Here is a 23365-nt window from a genome sequence, read left to right as displayed (position 1 = left end):
CCACTATCTTATTTGAGCGCTGTTTCGCAATACTACAGCACCACAACACGCCTCTACTCTACTTTGAATACGCGATATGATAATGTGAAAAGTAATTTATCAACACCATTTGATAAAGCTATAACTATTAAGTTCTGAAAATTGCTGTATGTAATTCTACATATTCACTTTTACTAAAACGACGAATCTTCTTTCTCTTTTCCAAATTCCTCCTGCTATAATAAAATCCTTTTCATGATTAACTGAGAAATGACTTTCCTTTTGTCAATATCCTTCTCATTGATCCAATTCACTCAACAATGTGAGCTTCTTACACTTTGAGATCATTTTACCATCTGTTGTTCTATTATATTATTTATGTGGGTTGCACACTAGTAGGGTGGGGACACTTGGTGCTGTTTTTTTTCCTACTGCGCATGCGCAAACCCTGGACGCTGATTGGCTGGCGCAGGTCACGTGACCCGGCCACGCCCCCTGACGCTGATTGGTTGGCCACGCCCCCGGCCACGCCCCTTCACGCTGATTGGCCGGTGCAGGCCACGCCCCCGGCCACGCCCCTTGACGCTGATTGGTTGGCCACGCCCCCTTCACGCTGATTGGTCGGCGCAGGCCACGCCCCCGGTCACGCTCTTTTACGACCTCCTATCTACTGCGCCGACTGGCTGGCAGCGGACCCCACCGATTGGCTGGCGCGGGACTCCCTTCCGATTGGCTGGCAGCGGACCCCGCCCCGTACGCACCGATTGGCTAGCGCAGGACCCTCCCTCTTTACGCTGATTGGTCGACCACGCGCACGCTCTGCTGCGCCGCACACCGCACACATGCCACGCGCCACATAAGACTCGTCCCCTTTTATGAGCACTTTACGAACACATAACATAGCACATATTACACAAAGACTCGTTCCCTTTTATGAACACTTTACAACCACATAGCAGAGCTAATAAAGAGTATGGCATATTTTCCAACTCCAATTTAAACATAGCAGAATTAATAAAAGAGTATGGCTTATTTTCCAACCCATTCATTCAACATGAGAACAGAAAGCGGTGGAACTCCTTGAAAACTTGTTCTTTAAGCTGTGTCAAAAATTGCGATTTTCGAAAAAAAAGTTGAAAGTTGGCTGATGTTTACCAAACGTAGGCAGATGATACATTTGATGATCCTAAATCGAATGGCGTTAAAATTTTATTTCTATCTCTCACTGTTTTCCCGATATAACGATTCGAATTTTTTTCAAAATTTCGACCCATTTGGTTTCTGAGTTTTTGAAACTCTCTATATGTGTACTCCTCTGGAAAGACCGGTCAAAAATGTGGTTCTATCTCTTACCGCTTTCGAGATATGACGGATTAGAGGCAAAAAATTTCGATTTTCGAAAAAAACGGTTGAAAGTTGGGCGATGTTTACCAAACTTGGGTAGATTATACATTTGATGATCCTAAATCGAATGCCGTTAAAATTTTATTTCTATCTCTCACCGTTTTCGAGATATGACGATCCGAATTTTTTTTTGGCAACTTGGCCCACCCTGGTCGTACAAGTTTGAAACATGGTTCCATGGGTTCTTCATGTGGAAAATCGGCAAGGGGATTCATAAAGGGGAGATTTTTTCGATTATTTTTTCGATATTTTTGACCGTTTTCGAGATATGGGCCATTTTATGATTTTTGGACACCAAGTTTTTTTCGGGGCCACCGTGGCCCCCCACACTTGTCGTACAAGATTGAAACATGGTTCCATGGGTTCCTCATGTCTAAAAACGACAAGGGGTGAGGTACGGGGGGATTTTTTCGATTATTTTTTTGATATTTTTGACCGTTTTCGAGATATGGGCCATTTTATGAATTTTGGCTACCCAAAATGGACTTAGAAAATATTTACCATGAAAGACGAGAAACAGCACTTCAATGTGTTATGGCTGCTCTATTTTCAAGAGAAGTTTTTTTCGGGGCCACCGTGGCCCCCCACTCTTGTCGTACAAGATTGAAACATGGTTCCATAGGTTCTTCATGTCTAAAAACGACAAGGGGTGAGGTACGGGGGGATTTTTTCGATTATTTTTTTGATATTTTTGACCGTTTTCGAGATATGGGCCATTTTATGAATTTTGGCTACCCAAAATGGACTTAGAAAATATTTACCATGAAAGACGAGAAACAGCACTTCAATGTGTTATGGCTGCTCTATTTTCAAGAGAAGTTTTTTTCGGGGCCACCGTGGCCCCCCACTCTTGTCGTACAAGATTGAAACATGGTTCCATAGGTTCTTCATGTCTAAAAACGACAAGGGGTGAGGTACGGGGGGATTTTTTCGATTATTTTTTTGATATTTTTGACCGTTTTCGAGATATGGGTCATTTTATGATTTTCGGACATCAAAAATGGAGGTAGAAAATATTAGCACATATCTTAGTCGTTTTTGTTTGGAGCCAATAGTAAATAGTTTTATTTTAGCCAATGAGATACTTGACTTGTAGATTTTGCTCCAATGAAAAAAAGTTTTATTTTAGCCAATCAGAGGAAAGCAGAACACTATATAAGGGGTGAGGTTCGAAGCAGTTCTCAGTCAGTTATTCGTCGGATTTCAAAAAGATAACATCGTGTGCAGTGTGTGAGAACAGTGAAGTGAATTTTTGGCGAATTAATGGTAAGTATTTTTTGAACTTTGTCAAAATTTTCGGTGGTGGATTTTAAGTGTTCCTCATAACCTCACCCAAGATAGATTATTTTTTGAAATATACGTCGAGTTGAATACGATCGTGAAAACCCGGTGTCACAGCGTCCAAAAATAAGCCGAATATAGATTTTTTTAAAAAATAAGCATTTTTTAACTGTCAAAATTTTCGGTGGTGGATTTTAAGTGTTCCTCATAACCTCACCCAAGACCGATTATTTTTTGAAATATACGTTGAGTTGAATACGATCGTGAAAACCGCGCGTCACAGCGGCAAAAAATAAGCCGAATATAGATTTTTTTTAAAATAAGCATTTTTTAACTGTCAAAATTTTCGGTGGTGGATTTTAAGTGTTCCTCATAACCTCACCCAATATAGATTATTTTTTGAAATATACGTCGAGTTGAATACGATCGTGAAAACCACGCGTCACAGCGTCCAAAAATAAGCCGAATATAGATTTTTTTTAAAATAAGCATTTTTTAACTTTGTCAAAATTTTCGGTGGTGGATTTTAAGTGTTCCTCATAACCTCACCCAAGATAGATTATTTTTTGAAATATACGTCGAGTTGAATACGATCGTGAAAACCACGCGTCACAGCGTCCAAAAATAAGCCGAATATAGATTTTTTTTAAAATAAGCATTTTTTAACTTTGTCAAAATTTTCGGTGGTGGATTTTAAGTGTTCCTCATAACCTCACCCAATATAGATTATTTTTTGAAGAATACGCTGTGCTGAATACGATCGTGAAAACCACGCGTCACAGCGTCCAAAAATAAGCCGAATATAGATTTTTTTAAAAATAAGCATTTTTTAACTTTGTCAAAATTTTCGGTGGTGAATTTTAAGTGTTCCTCATAACCTCACCCAAGATAGATTATTTTTTGAAATATACGTCGAGTTGAATACGATCGTGAAAACCACGCGTCACAGCGTCCAAAAATAAGCCGAATATAGATTTTTTTAAAAATAAGCATTTTTTAACTTTGTCAAAATTTTCGGTGGTTGTTTTGCAAAGTAAAATTCCGTTTTTTTCTATTTACAGGTTTAGAAAGAATACGTTATTGGGAAAAACACTAATTTGTGTTCTATAGTTGGAACAGTCCCAATTACTTTTTTCTTGCAAATACCTGATTTTTCCGAGAAGAATTTTGCAAAAAATATATTGCTTTACAGTGAATAATTGTTGAACGTTAAGAATAATAGGCTATTAGAAAAAACACTAATTGGTGTTCTATAGTTGGAACAGTCCCAATTACTTTTTTCTTGCAAATACCTGATTTTTTCGAGAAGAATTTTGCAAAAAAAATATAGTGTTACAGTGAATAATTGTTGAACGTTAAGAATAATAGGTTATTAGAAAAAACACTAATTGGTGTTCTATAGTTGGAAGACAGCAATATTCTAAAAGTTAGATAAACAGCAAAAAAATGGAGAGATTTAATATAATATCTGAATCTCAGCAATATTATAGACAGTTTAAAGATAATGGGAATTTACTGACAATTGAATTAACTCCTCCCCCCGAGGGAGAAAACCCCCTTGAATGGGTAGAAAATGGTATTAATGATTTGGTACGGTATGTAATGAGAGGTGTGCTCCCTCATCATCGTGTAGGGTTGACTTTTATAAACCAAAATCACCCAGATAAACCATTCTACTTGTCGTTTCGAACTGCTAATAATATGACTGCTGAAAATGTGTGGGGTGCGTTAGAAAAAGTAATTCAATCCAATACTTCATTCTTATATCAAGATCGCTTTATTCTCTATTTTCACCACGTCGAATTACCTATTGGTATGGGACGGGTGAAACAGAATTTTTCTGACATAAACGAGTACATAAAACATAACAGAGGTATTATAGTCATTAAAAACCCTGAATACTATTGTTTGGGTCAAGCTCTGGTGGTAGCTATAGGGCTTATTGAACATAAAAATGATACAAAAGAAAGATATAGATATTGCCATCAATACGCAAAACATATGTTTCAAAAGGTATCCGAACTAAGTGAAAAGGCTGGTGTTAGCCTAGAGAATGGTGGGGGGATACCGGAATTAAAAAAATTTCAGGCATATTTAGCGGACTATAAAATCACCGTGTATGATGGGTTATCGGGAGAAAAAATATTTTTTGAGGGTCACGGTCATGGCAAACAGATTAATTTGTTATATATTAACAACCATTATAACGTGATCACTAGCCTAACAGCAGCCTTTTCATGCGGATACTTCTGCGAAGAATGTCACAAAAAATTTCAAACCAAAGACAGGCACGTAGGGAAGTGTAAAGCTTTATGCAATAAATGCCGGAACAGACCACCATGCACAATTACGGAGCATGTAGTATACTGCCGGGAATGCAATAGATGTTTTTATGGGCCTCAGTGCCTCAAAAACCATAAGGCTTCATTGTGCGCTATTCTGAAGGTGTGCCCTCAATGTCGTAAAGCCTACGTCGTGAAAAAAGGGCGGAATCCACATGTCTGTGGGGAGGTATTCTGCACGGGGTGTAATAATATGATGCCGTCAGGCCATTTATGTTATATACAACCATGCCGAACGCGTACCCCACAGAAATGGCTATTAGTATTTTACGATATTGAGTGCCGCCAAGACAAAGAGATAGCCGGAGGTATTTTTGAGCATGAGCCCAACCTGTTAGTCAGCCAACAGGTGTGCTACCGTTGTAAAAACAGTGAGACTGAACGGTGTGGTGTATGCGGCGATAGAACACGTGTATTTTACGGGGACAAATGCATCGGCGAATTTTTAGACTATTTAGCACAAAGACGTTCTGAAATAAATAAAATAGTCGTCGTGGCCCATAACGCAAAGGGCTACGACGCCCATTTTATTTTACGTGCAATGATGCTTCATAAAGAATGGACACCGCGAATAATTATGCGGGGGTGCAAAATTTTATCGATGGAGTATTTATACTTAAAATTTATCGATAGTCTAAATTTCTTGCCGATGCCTTTGGCCAAATTAGGCGACGCGTTCGATCTGCCCGTCTCGAAGGGTCATTTCCCTCATCTGTTCAATGCAAAAGCTAATCAGGAGTATAGGGGTGCTTTACCGGCTATCGAGTATTACGATGTGGAGGGTTTGAAAAAGAAACAGAAAGAGAAGTTTTTGCGTTGGTACAATGAGGAAAAGGAAACACTTGGAGAGACGGGTTTCGTTTTAAAAGAACAACTTATAAAATACTGTACGAACGATGTGGACGTGCTGCGCAATGCTTGCGTAAAATTCATGAACGAGTTTGAGGCTATATCGGGCGTCAACCCGTTCGTGGAGACTATAAGCATTGCCAGCGCGTGCAACTTAATGTATCGAAAAAAGTTCCTGTGCCAAGACACCATTGGTATTATCCCACATAGTGGCTACCGGTGGCGTGATAATCAATCTGTCGGCGCCGTTCAGTGGCTCGTGTACGAGGCCGACAGATTGAAATCACGAATCCAACATTCTGGTAACGGGCGAGAGGTTGTGGTGAGAGGATGGATATGCACACTATAACGGAGAAGAACACGTTTGGGAGTACCAAGGGTGTCTATTTCACGGGTGCCGGGAGTGTTACCCCACAGGCCGTGACAACCCCATATATAATGACGCGTACACTACTTTTAATATGCGTTATGAAAGTAGTGTAAATAAAATTATCCGATTAAAAGAGCTGGGGTATATAGTCCATGAAATATGGGAATGCCGGTGGCGTGAGTTTTTAAAAGAACACCCACCGGTGAGTATATTTGTAAAAAACCACATCATGACTAAAAAAGCCCCAATTCACCCGCGGGATGCCCTGTATGGCGGTAGAGTCGACAACGTGAAACTCTACAGAAAGACGAAAGAGGGAGAACGTATCATGTATACAGATATAATCTCCCTCTATCCTTACTGTTGTAAGGTGGGAAAATATCCTGTGGGTCATCCGAAAGTTTATGTTGGTGATGACGAGTGTCCCGATATTTCAGCGTTTGAGGGAATAATAAGGTGTTCGGTTTTACCCCCGACCAATCTCTACCACCCGGTGCTGCCCTATCGGAGTGGTGGAAAATTATTGTTCCCCTTATGCCGAACGTGCGCGGACACTCTGAATGAGGAAGAAGAATGCAGGCATTCGGAGGGGGAAAGAGCTTTGACTGGAGTGTGGGTTGTAGACGAAGTGCGGGTAGCTGTCGAGAAAGGATATAGAGTGCTAGAAAAACACGAGGTATGGAGCTATGAGGTTGTAATGTATGACGCTGAAAAGAAAGAGGGCGGTCTTTTCACGGAATACATTAACCTGTTTATGAAGATCAAGACTGAGTGTAACGGTTGGCCTGCAGGATGCGTCACCGAACAACAAAAAGACCGGTTCATACAGGAGTATTATGAGAAAGAGGGTATCCGATTAGACCGGGAAAAGATTATGCGCAACAAACCTAAGAAACGAATTTCAAAGCTAGGAGTAAACAGCCTGTGGGGTAAGTTCGCACAAAGAGAAAACATGGAGCAAATCGCTATCATTAAAACTCCCGAGGAGTATTTCGATAAATTAACAAATCCGAATATTGAGGTTAATTCGTGTATTCCAATCGGCGACAAATTCCGTGTGCTCAACTGGAGTGTTAATGAGAGCGTTATTGCTCCTGCTAAAAACATTAACGTGATAATCGCCGCATACACCACGACACACGCTCGCCTCGAGTTATTTCGTTATTTGGATTTACTTGGCGAGCGTGTGTTATATTATGATACCGATAGTATTATTTACACTCAATCGCCTGGTGAGCCACAGTTAAAAATAGGAGTGCATTTAGGGGAATGGAAGAATGAGTTGGCAGAATATGGTCCGGATGCATATATCGAAGAATTTTGTGCTGGTGGTCCCAAATGTTACGGCTATTCTGTTGTTAACACTCTTAATGGTAAAACAAAGACAGTATGTAAAATCAAGGGAATCACACTGAATAATAAAACATTAAAATATGTTAACTTTGAACAAATGAAAGATATGATTTTAAATAATTCGCCTTCTATTAGCGTTCCTCTCGGTCGACAAATTGTACGTACTAAAGATTATAAATTGATTACTAAGCCGGAGGCGCATAAAATCTATCAGGTTACTGCTAGTAAAAGGAAACGAATAGAAAATTTTGATACACTTCCCTACGGTTATAAAAGAAATCGAATAGGGTAAATACAGTATTAGTAGAAACGATAGTTTTTAATTAAGTAGAGAGTAAAAAATGGATAATCAAATTTTAAATCGTTATTATTATTATTTCGATGAAATCGAGGTATGTGTTGGTCTAGCATACGATGGTGAGGGAGAATTTTCTGTTATTATCATTTTACATAATTACTATGATCGTATTCGCCTTTCACTTGATGAGTGGTATACTTTTCTATCATATTATTCAGATATTGAAAACTACTTTAACGCTGTTACAGATTCTTCATTGCCTACACAATTTTTCATTAGTGAAAATTATAAAATATCATTGTCAGATACTCTTAACGGTATTCGTCAGTGTTTTATTCAATCGTCAGATGACGATAGTAATGGTCAGGTAAATTTCAGTGTTTGTACATGGCGAAAACTCCAGCTTCATTTGCCGTGCATTCAGCGGACCATAATTACTAGTTCTCAATTATGTAAAGTTGTAAACATGCCTGAATTTACTACTACTACTACTGCTACCAATCTACCGTCTGAATCGTAATAATAATATGTTATTATATTCATAATTATTTTGTGGTGTAACAGAATATGGAGTTTCAACACCCATTTACTTGTATTATAGCTGGTCCCACTGGGTGTGGTAAATCATATTTTGTAAAAGAGTTTTTAAAACATTATGCCGAAAAATGGAAAAATATAGTATGGTGTTATGGTGAGTGGCAACCTCTGTATGAAACTCTATCCTCAGGTTGTAGATTTAAAGAAGGGCTCCCCAAAATAGATGATTTTCCAGCACAAGTCGGCCCCCATCTGGTAATTATTGACGATTTAATGCGAGAGTGTGATACACGAATTGTTGACTTTTTTACTAAAGGTAGCCACCACCGAGATTTAAGTGTTATTTTTATAACACAAAATTTGTTTCATCAAGCTAAAGGTATGCGAGACATATCATTAAATTGCCATTATATAATATGTTTTAAAAACCCCAGAGACCAGGCTCAAATTAATTATCTAGCACGCCAATTATATCCTCGTAACACAAAATTTGTACAGGAAGCCTATCAGGACGCAACACAAGATCCTCATAGTTATTTGGTTTTTGATTTAAAACAGGGCACTCCAGACGAACATCGTGTTCGAACAAAAATTTTCCCCTCAGATTCTTACAATTATGTTTATGTACCGGTAAAAAAAATAATCTCAATAACTGATATGTTTTAATACTCAATTTTAATATAATAGCTACAAAAAGAAAAAAATGATTAGCAAAGAGAGTGCACATTTACTAAAACTTTTAGCAAAGGCAAAACCCAAAGTACGCCAAGCAATTTTACAAAATGCTGATCCCGAATTAATTCGCTCTATTTGTGAATGTTCCTATAACGTATTACAAGGAAATGTTCCGTTAAATAAAAAAGAGAAAAATAGATTAAAAAGGTATAGAAAGGAATTGAGGTATTTAGCGAAAAAAGGTCCATCATTAAAACAAAAGAAAAAACGAATAATTGTACAAAAAGGTGGGTTTCTTACTGCTTTGCTTGCACCTATTATTGGAGGTATACTATCTACTTTAATTAAATAATTATGCAGCATGCACAAAAGCTTGTTTTAATTGCACCAGAAAAATTGCACCAATATCAAACTATATCTAATTTAGATGATGAGATGAAAAATATTTTAAATAATAAAAATATGAGTGTTGAAGAAAAATGGATACGCTATAAAGAGGTGTTACAAAAATATTTACACATTGTGCAAAAACCTACTGCAACAACATCAACTAGTGTTGGTACTAAGAAGGAGGAGGAGGAGGAGGATGAGGACGATGAAATGCTATCTACTCTCCCCGAAAATTGTCTGCGTAAAGCAAGACCTTTATTACGTAGATTAAAACAAAATTCCAACATTCATTGGGATGACAGTGGTAATGTTAATATTTATAATAAATTAATTCCTGGAGCTAATATAGTAGATCTAATAGCAGATTTTGTCAGGTATCGCAAGAAAAATATTCCCCCTACAGGTTGGGAACCCTTTGCTGTACTGTTAGCAAAATCCAATATACCTTTAGAGTATATAGGTAACCCACAACGTATAGAATATATTCGTAAGCTGACATCATCATCTGCCGCTGCCGCTGATCCAAAACAGGAAGAAGAAGAGGAGGAGGAGGAGGAGCCACCACGTAAACGTAAAGTTGTCAACAGATGGTGTGATTATAAAATATGAAGAAGCTGGCCGATATTTATTATAACCCTTCACACCCTGCCTCGTTTTCAACTGCTACCGCATTATGGAGAGCTGTGAAGAAATCTATTCCTTTACACAAAGTGCAACAGTGGGTAAAAGAACAATCGACTTATACTCTGCATAAGCCTGTACGTAAAAAGTTTCCACGTAATCCCTATTTAGTGTTCAATATCGACGATCAGTGGCAAGCTGATTTAAACGATATGCACAGTCTGCAGAAGTATAATGATGGTAATAGGTATATTTTAACAGTGATTGATTTGTTTAGTCGTTATGCCTGGGCTGTGCCTGTACGTACAAAAACTGGTGAAAACATAAAAGCATTTAAGCAAATATTTGCATCTACACGTCGTAGACCCTTACGTCTACAAACAGATAAAGGTACAGAGTTTGTTAATAGACCATTTCAGTTATACTTAAAAAAGCAAAATATTAAATTCTTCACAACACAAAACGCCGATATTAAAGCAAGTGTGGTGGAACGTTTTAATCGAACTCTTAAAGAACGAATGTGGAAATATTTTACAGCCAAGAAGACTTACCGATACATAGATGTGCTATCGAAACTTGTTCAGGCATATAATTCTAGACCGCATAGAGCTCATCAATTACCACCCGCCAGTGTGAACCAGGACACTTTTCAACAAGTTTGGAATAAATTAATAAAACCAGTGCCACATACTAACATTGCAAAATATAAAAAAGGTGATACTGTGCGCATTACTAAAGCAAAACGGCATTTTGAAAAAGGGTACAAGGAAAAGTGGACTGTAGAAATATTTAAAATAAAACAGGTGATACGTAAGGAAAAGAAAGTGGTTTATGTGTTGGAGGACTTAAATGGTGAAGTAATTGATGGTACATTTTACGAGGAGGAATTACAAGGAGTGCCTCTGCCTAAAGTTTATGAAATAGACGAAATTTTAGAAGTTAAAGGTAAACGTGTACTTGTTCGTTGGCGGGGATATCCCCCTTCCTTTAATTCATGGATTCCTGTGTCATATTTAAAAAACATTTAGCCACAATACAATATTATAAACGATTGTTATATTTGTGTATATAGGAAAAAATAATAATAATAATGAATGATCCATACTTTAAATACTATACTCACCAAGCAGGAGGTGGTTATAACGTGTATAGAGGTGCACCATATCAAGAAGGTTATGGTATTGGAAGTTTTTTAGGTGGTTTATTTCGAAGTGTATTTCCGTTAATTAAACAAGGAGCAAGAACTGTTGGTAAAGAATTGTTACGTACAGGAATTAATGTAGCAGGAGATGTATTAGGTGATAATAGACCTATTGACGAAGCTTTAACATCACGTTGGCAAGAAGCTAAAAATAATTTAAAAACTAAAGCTCAAAATAAAATAAATCAAGTGTTGGTAGGATCTGGAAGAAAACGGAGAAAAGTTCATTTTGCAAAGACGACTGGTGGTACAAAGAAAAGGAAGAGTGATATTTTTGATTAATATGGAACAGACTAGCTTTTATCTTACACTACCGAGTAACAGTTCTATGGAGTATTTTCCACAAAATACTTTGTCATGTTATACTACCAAATTATATCATCCATTGGTGCTAGAGAAAGGTGAGTGGGAGACGGCAGTTGTTGAAGTACATTATACAAATTCATTTCAGAATGTTTCCAAATATACTAATAATATTTATTACCGTCTCATGAATACAGAAAGCTGGAACATAACTAAAATCTTACCAGGACACTATTATAATGTCGATGATATTCTATCTCAAATTAATCATAAAAGTGATATATTAAATTTACAATTAAAAGTTAAAGCATCAGTAAAACGAATTGAAGTCAGTAGAGTAATAAAAGATCAAGAGAGGCGTATAGAAGTACGTCTATCTCCTGAACTAGCCAGAATACTAGGTTTTGATCACATACAACAAGAAGATATTGCAGTTGTGCATCATGCTCGTTATCCACCTGATTTACAGAAATCGCTACCTACACTTATGTATATTTACAGTGATATTGTAGAACCACAAATGGTGGGTGACACAGTAGCTCCATTGTTACGTATTATAAATACAAATATTACAGAGTATGGTATTAATAATGTACATATTTTTGACAATCCTCACTATGTCCCCGTGCAACGTAAACAATTTGATCAAATTATTATTGATTTAAGAGATAGTACAGGTAATCCGCTTCCTTTCCAACATGGCAGTGTATGTGTAAAATTACATTTTCGCAAACGTAATACGGTATTATAAATTTTACCATGTGTGAATATAATAGAGAGAAAATGCAGTGTGAGTGTATGAAATCAGAATTAGATTTATTTGCTGGTTTACCCACTCAAACCAGTATTATAGGTAATAAAATAGTTCCATATAAGCCTGTGGCTTCGATAGCTGATAATGCACCAATAGAATTTGTTGTCCCCGGTCATGGGGACGACTATATTGACTTATCGCACACAATGTTTTATATTAAAGGTAAAATTACTAAATCAGATGGTTCTAATTTAACTTCTGCCGATAAGAAAATCGGCCCTGTAAATGATTTTCTCAATGCAATGTTCAGTGAATTGCAATTATATTTAAATAATCAACTTATTTCCTACTCTTCACACACATATCCATATCGATCGTATATTGAAAAACTACTAAATTATAATGCTGAAGCTAAATCAACGCATCTTCAAACATCAATGTGGTTTAAAGATACTGCAGGACATATGGATAGTGTGGCCGATGCTAATGTAGGATTTAAACAACGTTTTCTTCTCACTACTTTAAGTCAGTCATTTGAACTATTGGGTTATATTCATGCTGATATATTTAATCAGGAGAAATTTTTACTGAATGGTGTACAACTACGCATTAAACTAATTCCAGCTAAACCTACATTCTGTCTAATGGGTGACGCAGATGCTGATGGAAAAGTTGTAATTACAGATGCAACATTGCTTGTGAAAAAGGTTGATGTATCACCAGCAGTTAAAATAGCGCATAATAAAGTATTACAAAATCCTAAATTTAGAGTAAAATATCCTATAACAAAAGTGCAAGTGAAGACTGAAACGCTGCCACAAGGAATTATGGATAGTACACTTCCAGATCTATTTTCAGGCCTAGTGCCTAAACGTATTATTATTGGTTTTGTTACTAATACTGCTTTTAATGGTACTTATCAGACAAATCCGTTCAATTTTCAGCATTTTAATATGTCATTTTTTACACTGTATGTTGATGGAACGCCTGTGCCTTCCAAACCATTACAACCTGATTTTGATAATAAGCTATATATACAAGCATATTCCACGTTATTTACAGGTTCAGGTATTTATTATTCTAATCAAGGTAATAATATTTCACTAGCCGAATATCCTAATGGTTATACTCTACTGGTGTTTGATTTAACTCCCGATTCTAGTGCTAGCGCTGGATTTCATACTAGCCCACAACGGCAAGGAAGTGTACGCCTAGAGGTTCATTTTAAAGAAGCACTGCCATCTCCTGTAACAGCAATTATTTATGCTGAATTCTCTTCAGAATTAGAAATTGATTTCCAGAGAAAAGTATATATTAATTAAAAATGTTAAATACAATTGAGCTTTATGAAGTATTACAACAAAATTTGCCTAAAGATCATTTTATTGGTGTGTATGCCGCCGATGAGTTACCTTTGTTTATTCATACATTTCCAGCCGCCATAATTATAAATACTGATTCTAGTGATAAGCCTGGTGAACATTGGGTTGCTGTTTATATATCTAATATGCGTGTGGGAGAGTATTTCGATAGCTATGGTATACCTCCCTATATACAACATCATATAAGGTTTTTAAAACGAAACTGTCTGTATTATACATGGAATAATAGACGTATTCAAGGTGATTTATCTCGATTTTGTGGACATTACTGTTTTCTATATCTAGCATGTCGTGCATCTGGTTATTCACTGCACGATTTCTTAAACAAATTCTCACTCACCAATATTGATGCTAATGATATTATGCTTTATTCATTTATGAGAGTATGATGGTATTATTTTTTTAAACTCCGCCATTGCCGGTCCCAAGCCCTGGATGAGAAAGGAGGAGGGTTGGGGTGTTGCTACCCCGTAAAAGAAAATAAGCCATACTCTGCTATGTGGTTGTAAAGTGTTCATAAAAGGGAACAAGTACACCCCTGCTATGCTATATAGTCTTATGTAATATGTGCTATGCTAAATAGATGGATGGAGAATGTGTTATCGATCTGCTATGTGTTCGTAAAGTGCTCATAAAAGGGAACGAGTGCGTGGAGGGTGATCTGCGCAGACCGTGCGCGTGGTCGACCAATCAGCGTAAAGAGGGAGGGTCCTGCGCCAGCCAATCGGTGCGTACGGGGCGGGGTCCGCTGCCAGCCAATCGGAAGGGAGTCCCGCGCCAGCCAATCGGTGGGGTCCGCTGCCAGCCAGTCGGCGCAGTAGATAGGAGGTCGTAAAAGAGCGTGACCGGGGGCGTGGCCTGCGCCGACCAATCAGCGTGAAGGGGGCGTGGCCAACCAATCAGCGTCAAGGGGCGTGGCCGGGGGCGTGGCCTGCACCGGCCAATCAGCGTGAAGGGGCGTGGCCGGGGGCGTGGCCAACCAATCAGCGTCAGGGGGCGTGGCCGGGTCACGTGACCTGCGCCAGCCAATCAGCGTCCAGGGTTTGCGCATGCGCAGTAGGAAAAAAAACAGCACCAAGTGTCCCCACCCTACTCACACTTCGTATATCAAGTATGTGGGATATTTGTGCGTTGTTTATTTACTCTCTCTATGGGCAGTGTTTCTTTATATAAAAGGATTTTATGCGTACGAGGCATGTGAGAGCGTAGTAATAATACTTTTCTCATCTCAATTTTGAAAATTTTTAAAAATTTAAAACATAACGGCAGCAGCACCTTTACGCGATTTCATGTTAACATTTTCTTCAGAACTACTAAGTAAAGACTGCTCAGACTGTTCTAAACGAGATTTCCGAATCATATATAATTATATGAAGGGAGGCGTTACCCATACTGAACTTGTCTTCAAAATGCAATTTTCTTCGTGATTTCTTAACTATGTGAGAAGCAAAATGAATTAGCAGAGCGTGGTTTCGATCCACGGACCTCTTTTTTTTGTTGTTGTTTTTTCATTTGTTTATTGTTAATAATTCATATTACATATCAGCGCAAAATTCAGGAAAAAAAATAAGACTACACATTGGTATAGTTTGTAGTTACAAAGTGAATATATATAGTAGAGCAAGTAACAAGAAATTTACAAGTCAATTATAGTGCATACCCATACAAGAGGTAATTCAGGTAATGCGCAAAGAGTTTTTTCTTTCTTGGTGGTGGTAATTTACCGTATCGTAAACACAGGAAATCTTTGTAGGTGTGATGTGCTTGAGGAGAACTAGGGGACAGAATAAATTCAATGGTATTAGCAGTGAGCCATACAACAGAGTTTTGCTTCTCATTAGGAAAAAACTTAAAATCAGGAAACAAAAGCGTGTGAACAGTAATGGAATCCATGCTTATTTTACACAAATATTGAACCATTTCTCTATAGGTTTTCCAAACTGAGATCGATCCGTTGCAGGTGGTGAGACGGTGTTCTAAAGTATCAACTTGTCCACAAAGAGAACACTGGTTGTCATCTGTAATATGAAGGTGATGTCGTTTAGCCTTAGTATCTATAATGTTATTAACAGTTCTGTACCATAAGGAGCGGGCTGAGGTTGACACAACAGTAGATGAAATTGTTCTCCAAATACGTTGCCAATGCGCAGATGGGAATTTTGTAACTATGTGAGGACATTGGCTTCGTTGTTCTTGTAGAAACAAGTTATAGAGAAGTTTCACTCTGTGAGGTAAGGTTTGAAGGCCACGGGCAGACAGGTAGAAATAATTACATATTACATCTTTAAAATACCAAAAGTCGGGAGGAATTTGAGATAAGTTCACAGGTAGTACTCCATCATTGGTAGCTACGAGAGACGAAAGAACGGTCGTGCTGAGTTGATCTCCAATACCTTGAATGTTTTGGAATCCTCGGTAGGAGAATAAAGCTTTCGTTTTACTTGCAACATGGATCAAGTTGAGCCCTCCTGCACCATATGGTAAACATGGAGTTGGATATCGTACTCGAAAAATCATACCTGTCCACACAAACCAGTTACCAATGCTCGTAAACTTCTGAATGTAAGATGTAGGCATAGGCAAAATTTGACAGACGTACCACAACTTGGAAAATGCATATGTATTCACAAAGTAGACACGAGATATCAACGACAGGTGACGAGATGTATGTTGATGTAAAACAGAGCGAACCTTCAGAAAAACATCTTCAAAATTTTTTTCTATACTCTCATGCAAGTTGCAGGAAAAATAAATACCAAGTACTTTCATAATCTTCACTACCTGAGGAAAATTGGTATATTCATTCGTAGAACCATTTCCTAATGCCATAAGTTTAGATTTAAAGCGACTAAGACGTGCTCCTGACTGTTCAGAGTACTTGTGAACGCAATCTTCAACTACTTCTAAATCCTGGGGATCACGAAGGAAAACATGTACGTCATCAGCAAAACTATACACCTTAACAGGAACATTGCAGATAGTAAGGCCTTGGATACGTTGAGCAATGCTGTGTAGGAAAGGACAGATGGAAATTATAAAAAGAGTCATGCTTAATGGACATCCTTGCCTAACGCTGCGTTTGAGTTTAAGAGGTGTAGTCAGGAACCCATTGATTTTAATTTCGATTGAGCGTCACCATACAGGACGCGAATCCAACGGACAAATAAGTCTCCAACGCCCATATGGTTCAATATTGACCACAAATAATTGTGATCTACACGATCAAAGGCTTGGTTAAAATCTAAAGATAGCAAAGCATGACTAGTAGTGTTAGTCTGAAAATTTGCAATAACATCTCGAATAGTTTGAAGTACGTGATATATTTTTTTCACTCCGACTCGTGCATATTGAAATGGTCCAGCGAGAATATCAATATAGTGGGATAGTCTGTTGTTCAAACAACGAGCAAGCAACTTGTAATCACAATTCAGGAGAGTGATGGGTCGATAATGAGTAACACTTGTAGGGTGTGCTTGCTTAGGTATAAATACTGTGACACCAGGACTTCTATACAGTCTCTGTGGGTTGTTACTGAAATATTCATTAACGAGACAGGTCAGTGTTTCACCAATTAGAGGGAAAAACTTAACATACCATTCTGCAGATATGCCATCTAGTCCTGGAGATTTACCTTTCGGAGCTGCGAGAACAGCGTGATGTACATCTTCAATACTAAAAACTCGAACAAGAGATTGCTGCGCTGCATCATCAAGAATACCAGAAAGTGAAGCAGATAATTCCCCAGACGTTGTAGTAGTGTCTGCAATACTATAAAGTTCTGAGTAGTGCATCCAAAACACATGTTTGATGGAAGCAACATCCTTATGAAGATGTCCGTCGTCATCTATGATTTGATGGATCCATTTTCCTTGGACTCGTTTGATTTCTTTGAGGACATGATGTAATGATGGTTCTTCATCAGCATCTATTATGGGAACCTTGCTTCTGACCTTGATGCCAGCTACACGGCGGCGATGCAAATTGAGAAGCAAAGCTTGATAGCGCTTAACCTGAGAGAACATAGATAAGTCAGAAACAGCAGCACAGCGAGCTTCTCGCAAACACCTGGTATAAAAGTAATGCAGATTACGAAGATCTCTGGATTTTTTAGATGAGTACCACCGACAGAAACTTGCAAACCGTGGTTTGAAATAAGTATTCCACCAGTCGCCTACTGTGGGAAAGTATTGACGTTGCCTAAGCCAGTAACGCCATTTGGACTGAAACTCAGAACAAAATTGATCGTCTTCCAATAACGATGTGTTGAATTGCCAATAACCCCTACCTCGTTCAACTCGTAGATCAGGAAAGCTGAAAGATACGATATAGGCTGAGTGATCAGAAAAGGAGGTGGGGGCAATTTCAACGTGCTTAATGCATGGTACCAACACAGGAGATACATATATGCGATCAAGGCGAGAGGCACTCTGGTGTGATAAATAAGTGTAATCCCGTGCTTGTGGCTTCAGACAGATCCATGTGTCTCGTAAATGAAGTCCATTGATTAACTCGTGGAGGGTATGGCAGTAGTTAAATCCCGGCGTTTGATCTTCAGGCCTTAAAACGCAATTATAATCTCCAGCCAAAATTAACCTTTCAACATTGGGTCCAAGCGACAGAGCAACGTCCTGAGAAAAGAAAGCATTTCGCCTGGTGCGAGCTTGTGAACCACTCGGAGAATAAATATTGACAAGATTGATGTCTCCTAGATTACCCCGTATTATTCGAGCAGAGGGATGGAACACAGGTGAAGAAAAATTTGTTGAATGTCGGTAAGCAATAGCTGTACCTGTGCCACTATTGTCAAAGTTATTTTCTATAGCATAAGATGGACTAAGATTTAATTCAGAAATACCAACCTCTTGTAAAAAGGCAACGTCAATGCCCTCTATGCGCAAAAAGTCACAAAGAGCAAATTGCTTGGCGGAACTTTGCAAATTATTAATGTTAATCGTAGCAATTTTAAGCATCATCACACTGGTAAGCACAGAAAACCACCGACACAAAAGAATGAGCAGAGAAAGTAAATATAGCGGCATAATATCTGACAAGAGAAACAATAAAAGAAAGCTTAAAACATCTAAATGACATACATATCAATCTAACGTATTATAGAAGAAGAGACTAACGTGCTGTAAGATACTTAAACTGAATTCATTAAAATATAGCACATGTACTGTATTAAGAACCATATTACGACATAATGTCAGTAGTTGGAGACAGAATAGAGGCATTCGTGTCATTTTCAGACTTTTTAAATAGCTTTTGACTCAATTCATTACGTTTCGTACGCTTGCGTCGATTTCGATTGTCGTCACTAACTGTACTTACTTCCATGATAGGAGAAGCGACCTCCGACTCACTAGACTGAGATGGGGGGAGGGAGCATGAAACCTTTCTTCAGGAGAACCACACTTTGCTTGGGAGCCAGGCGAGCAGCTCTCATTACGATTAACTGTCGTAGAAATCGGCGCAGTAGAGAGATCTTCTCCCCCAGGAACTGTTTCGAGATCAGAAACAGAATTAGATGAAGGTGCAGCAGATGGGAGTAGTTACGGCTGTGAACCATCTTGTTTTTCAGTGGAACAACTAAAACACGCACTTGCGGACGATTCTGAGGAAACACTCTTAGCACTGTTCGGCTCGCAGGAAACATTCGTACTTGGTAGTTCCGGAAATTGAGAAGCGTCTATTGTAGGTACATTTGCGTCAGATGAGCACGGTACACTAGTAGTGGGTTTGTTCTAGTGTCGGGAAGGAATGGGCAAACTGTCAAATTTAGGCATAAGACGCTCTGCAGGATCGTTATTGCGAAATATAGGAGCTACCTTCCCTGCATAACTGTTCGGATCACTGGGAACTCGAAGGGGACAATTGGAGTACATATGAGCCCCATTGCACCTGAGACAGGTTCGGATCTGGTTGGGGTACGTGACACAAAACTTTTGTCCTTGGATGACAACAAAAGATGGAATAGGCCTTTTTACTTCCATACGTATTAATTTACGCCCGGTTCGTATAGGGTAAACATGATCAACGGAATATAGTTCATCAGAAATTTTCGAGATGATCCCATAGTCCCCAAGAACTTTCTTAATTTCAAAATCGTCAAGTTCCATTGGTGTACAAAGCAATTTAACTGTTATAATTTGCACATCAGCCCACAAAACTGGTACCGCATGTTGTCCATCTGTATCACTATAGTACACAGTTCCGTCAGAAGCACGCAAAACGTTTTCACAAAGTTCTTCGGTACGTAGTTTCACATACAACAATTTACGATAAACATCCATTTCAATACTCAACACATCATCAACAGAAAACTTGAAAGAATCACTGAGCCACTGATGCAAACTCAAGGTACTTGGTCGCTGTGAAACACCACCAAAATCATATTTTAATGTATTGACCCTTTTTAACGACATGGTTCATTCAACGAATTCACTCACAAAAATTACAGAGGAAAAAAAAACGAAAAAATGAACAACAGCAAAACGAATGTTAAGGAAAGCACCGTTGAAGGTAAACACGTCAGAGCTTGTTGCACAGAGCGAAGACACGTCTACTCACTTCAACAACCAAACACAGTATGCAGCACCTTTACGCGATTTCATGTTAACATTTTCTTCAGAACTACGGCAAATTTTTACTTTGACTCCAACTGTGACTTCAACCGATTCATGTGATCCGGTTCCCGGAGCAGTTTAGGAATCATTCCTAAACTGCTCCCGGAACCGGATCACATGAATCGATTACAATTGCTAACACAGTGAAAGTAACGTACGATGTTAAGAATTATACTATAAGTACAAGGGCCACAATGTTACTATACGATGTTAAGAATTATACTATAAGTACAAGGGCCACAATGTTACTATACGAAGTTAAGAATTATACTATAAGTACAAGGGCCACAATGTTACTAAACATCAATTCAGGTGAAGCGGCGACTATGAATTTTGAGATCTAAATGGGGGGCTACCGCCCCCCAACCCCCCCCCCGCTCAAGTACCATAAAAACATCCAAAATAATAATAAATAATCACACCACTACTATAAAGCTAAGATAAGAAGGGAAAAATAAAAAAAACACGCGTCTCTAATCATAAATCAGTGCATGACAAAGAAAAAAAAATTACATCTCAACAAGACAATAGGACAAGCAGCAGCAAACCAAATACTTTGCCTAATACTCAAATGCAAAACAAATCAAGAATAAAAATAATATGAATTAAAAAAAGAAAACACTCACCATTTCGCCATAGGAGAAATCTCATGAATAATGAACTCATAACTGCTGATTCCACACACGAAAAAATAAGATACCAAGAACACATGCACATTACTCAACATTACTGAAAAATGTTCTTTTCCGCACACACGTCGTTTCATTAAACCGAGCACACTTGCTATTATTACAAACAAGAAACCAATAAACGTCCACTTTTAGAATACGTCGAAAATATCTTCAGTTTAGACCACAACTATGATAGGTTTTCTCTAACTCAATTCAACCAATTCAATTACGCGCTCCCGCATGCCGCAAACAGCAGCACACACATACATGCACACAGAACATGTGACTACTAACCAACTACCATATGACTACACAGACACCTAGTGGGAAAAATATGAACTAAGCCGTCACACCAAAGGCACGAACAGTTCTAACAAGTGACTCACGCACAAACAGTTCCAGGAAGTAACTGAACCTATAACAACCGATTAAAGTCACAGTTGGAGTCAAAGTAAAGACTTACCAGAACTACTAAGTAAAGATTGCTCAGATTGTTCTAAACGAGATTTCCGAATCATATATAATTATATGAAGGGAGGCGTTACCCATACTGAACTTGTCTTCAAAATGCAATTTTCTTCGTGATTTCTTAACTATGTGAGAAGCAAAATGAATTAGCAGAGCGTGGTTTCGATCCACGGACCTCTGGGTTATGGGCCCAGCACGCTTTCACTGCGCCACTCTGCTGCTGTTTGGTAATATACTGTTTGACTATCCAAATTCATTATTGTTATTTTGTATTAGCAGATTGCAGTACATGATGAGCAATATATAACACACAATGTAGTAACTGAGTAAAACCGAGGGCAGTAGTGTTTCTTGAGCGGTCTCACTGTTCTATTTTCATTCTCTTCGCTCTTCATCATATTTCACTGATACCAATTAATAATATCGTACAATATTATAACTACAAAGAATCGAAACTTGCCACAGATTTCAGATTAGTTATTTAAGTTGGAGAATCTCCGTTTTGACGTCTGTATTTCTTACATAAGATATATATTTTTCCTAAGTTGTAATCTTCTAAATTTTTCATGTCAATAATCGCCAGATCAACTAATTCAATTACCAATATGGCTACATTGATGTAACCAAATGAACCCGTCAGGACTTGATTGGTATGTCATTCGCTGTCGTACAAACTCCTAAACACAAAGCGCCCTTCCCCGTCATAGTATGTGGCAATCCAGATAGCTGGATAACAGAGTTAGAATGGAAAGGTCCAATTTACGCACGGCCCATAGGTCCCAAGCGGCATATTTTTAGAAATTGAGAATAAAGTATGGTAAACGGAAATAAGAGGCTGTCTACAAACGTAAGGTGAATCATTACTGATGGCAATGGTGATGCAGTACTACATCGCGACCTTTGCAACGCTGCTCTTTGTGTAAAACTAAAATGGCTTAGTTTTCGTGCTGTGTTTACTAGGTTTGTTTCATTTACAAAGGCATTGCTATAGAAAACAAAACGAGAGACACAAAATATGATGTGCGAATAATATGCCGAACGGTAAAAGTGTTAGATACTGCCCTGCACTTAGCCGTGATCTCTCATTTTTCAGGTAAGTGTAATAAACGTTTGAGTATGGTTTTCGCATGCAAAATTGTGGGTAATCCAATCTCGTGTTTTACAAATATTAGTTTATACGAAATATGAGTACAGGTCGCAAGAAGTCACGCATGTGTTCCCTACTTCACATGAACATTCTTGCACTGTTTTGCTTGAGTATAAGCAGACATCAATGTGTGTGCTCGTGGTGTAGTGGTTATCACATCCGCCTAACACGCGGAAGGTCCCAGGTTCGATCCCTGGCGAGCACACTGATGTTTTATTTTATTACGTCTATATTAACGAATGCTGGTCTGCACTTTCACAGTCAACCTTAATATGCCTTCAAGGCAGTACCTATGCTATTCTATCATATACAACATGCGATTCCCTTATTTTACTATGACATTACATGTAATTATTAAGGGAAGTGCGAATATTAAATAAAAGTAAGGCTAGCAAAAGTGAAGTAAGCATATACGGAGAAGAACAATATTTTCGAGTTTTTGTATGAAATGTTAAGAGACAGTCATGAAATGATATTGTGTAGATTATGATAGATGAGTCAGGAGAGCGGACAAAATGCAAGAAATTTAAAATAATAAGCCACTTTTGAAATATGGGCGTAAATACGAATTAGAAATGGCATCTTTGAATTTAAGGTCCGTCGGTTATGTTCTGGGGACTACGATTAAAACAAACGAATGGTTATGGAAGAATTAGTAGAATGAGAGAATGGGAGGAACTAGGAGTATATCAGAAAACCAACGAACACGATGTT

General features: G+C 38.2%; 2 non-coding genes across 2 annotated transcripts; one reads left to right on the top strand and one right to left on the bottom strand.

The window, feature by feature from the left end:
* Nucleotides 1-21651: 21651 nt before the first annotated feature.
* TRNAM-CAU (transfer RNA methionine (anticodon CAU)) lies at nt 21652-21723 on the bottom strand. The gene has a single exon. It is a non-coding gene; the product is annotated as a tRNA-Met (tRNA).
* Nucleotides 21724-22783: 1060 nt separating this feature from the next.
* On the top strand, nt 22784-22856 carry TRNAV-AAC (transfer RNA valine (anticodon AAC)). Its single transcript has one exon. It is a non-coding gene; the product is annotated as a tRNA-Val (tRNA).
* Nucleotides 22857-23365: the final 509 nt, after the last annotated feature.

Source organism: Thermobia domestica, chromosome 12, assembly GCF_964235325.1.
Source record: "Thermobia domestica chromosome 12, izTheDome1.hap1.1, whole genome shotgun sequence".
Lineage (NCBI taxonomy): Eukaryota > Metazoa > Arthropoda > Insecta > Zygentoma > Lepismatidae > Thermobia > Thermobia domestica.
Note: the sequence above shows the minus strand (reverse complement) of the source record. Positions and strands in the feature narration are given on the sequence as shown.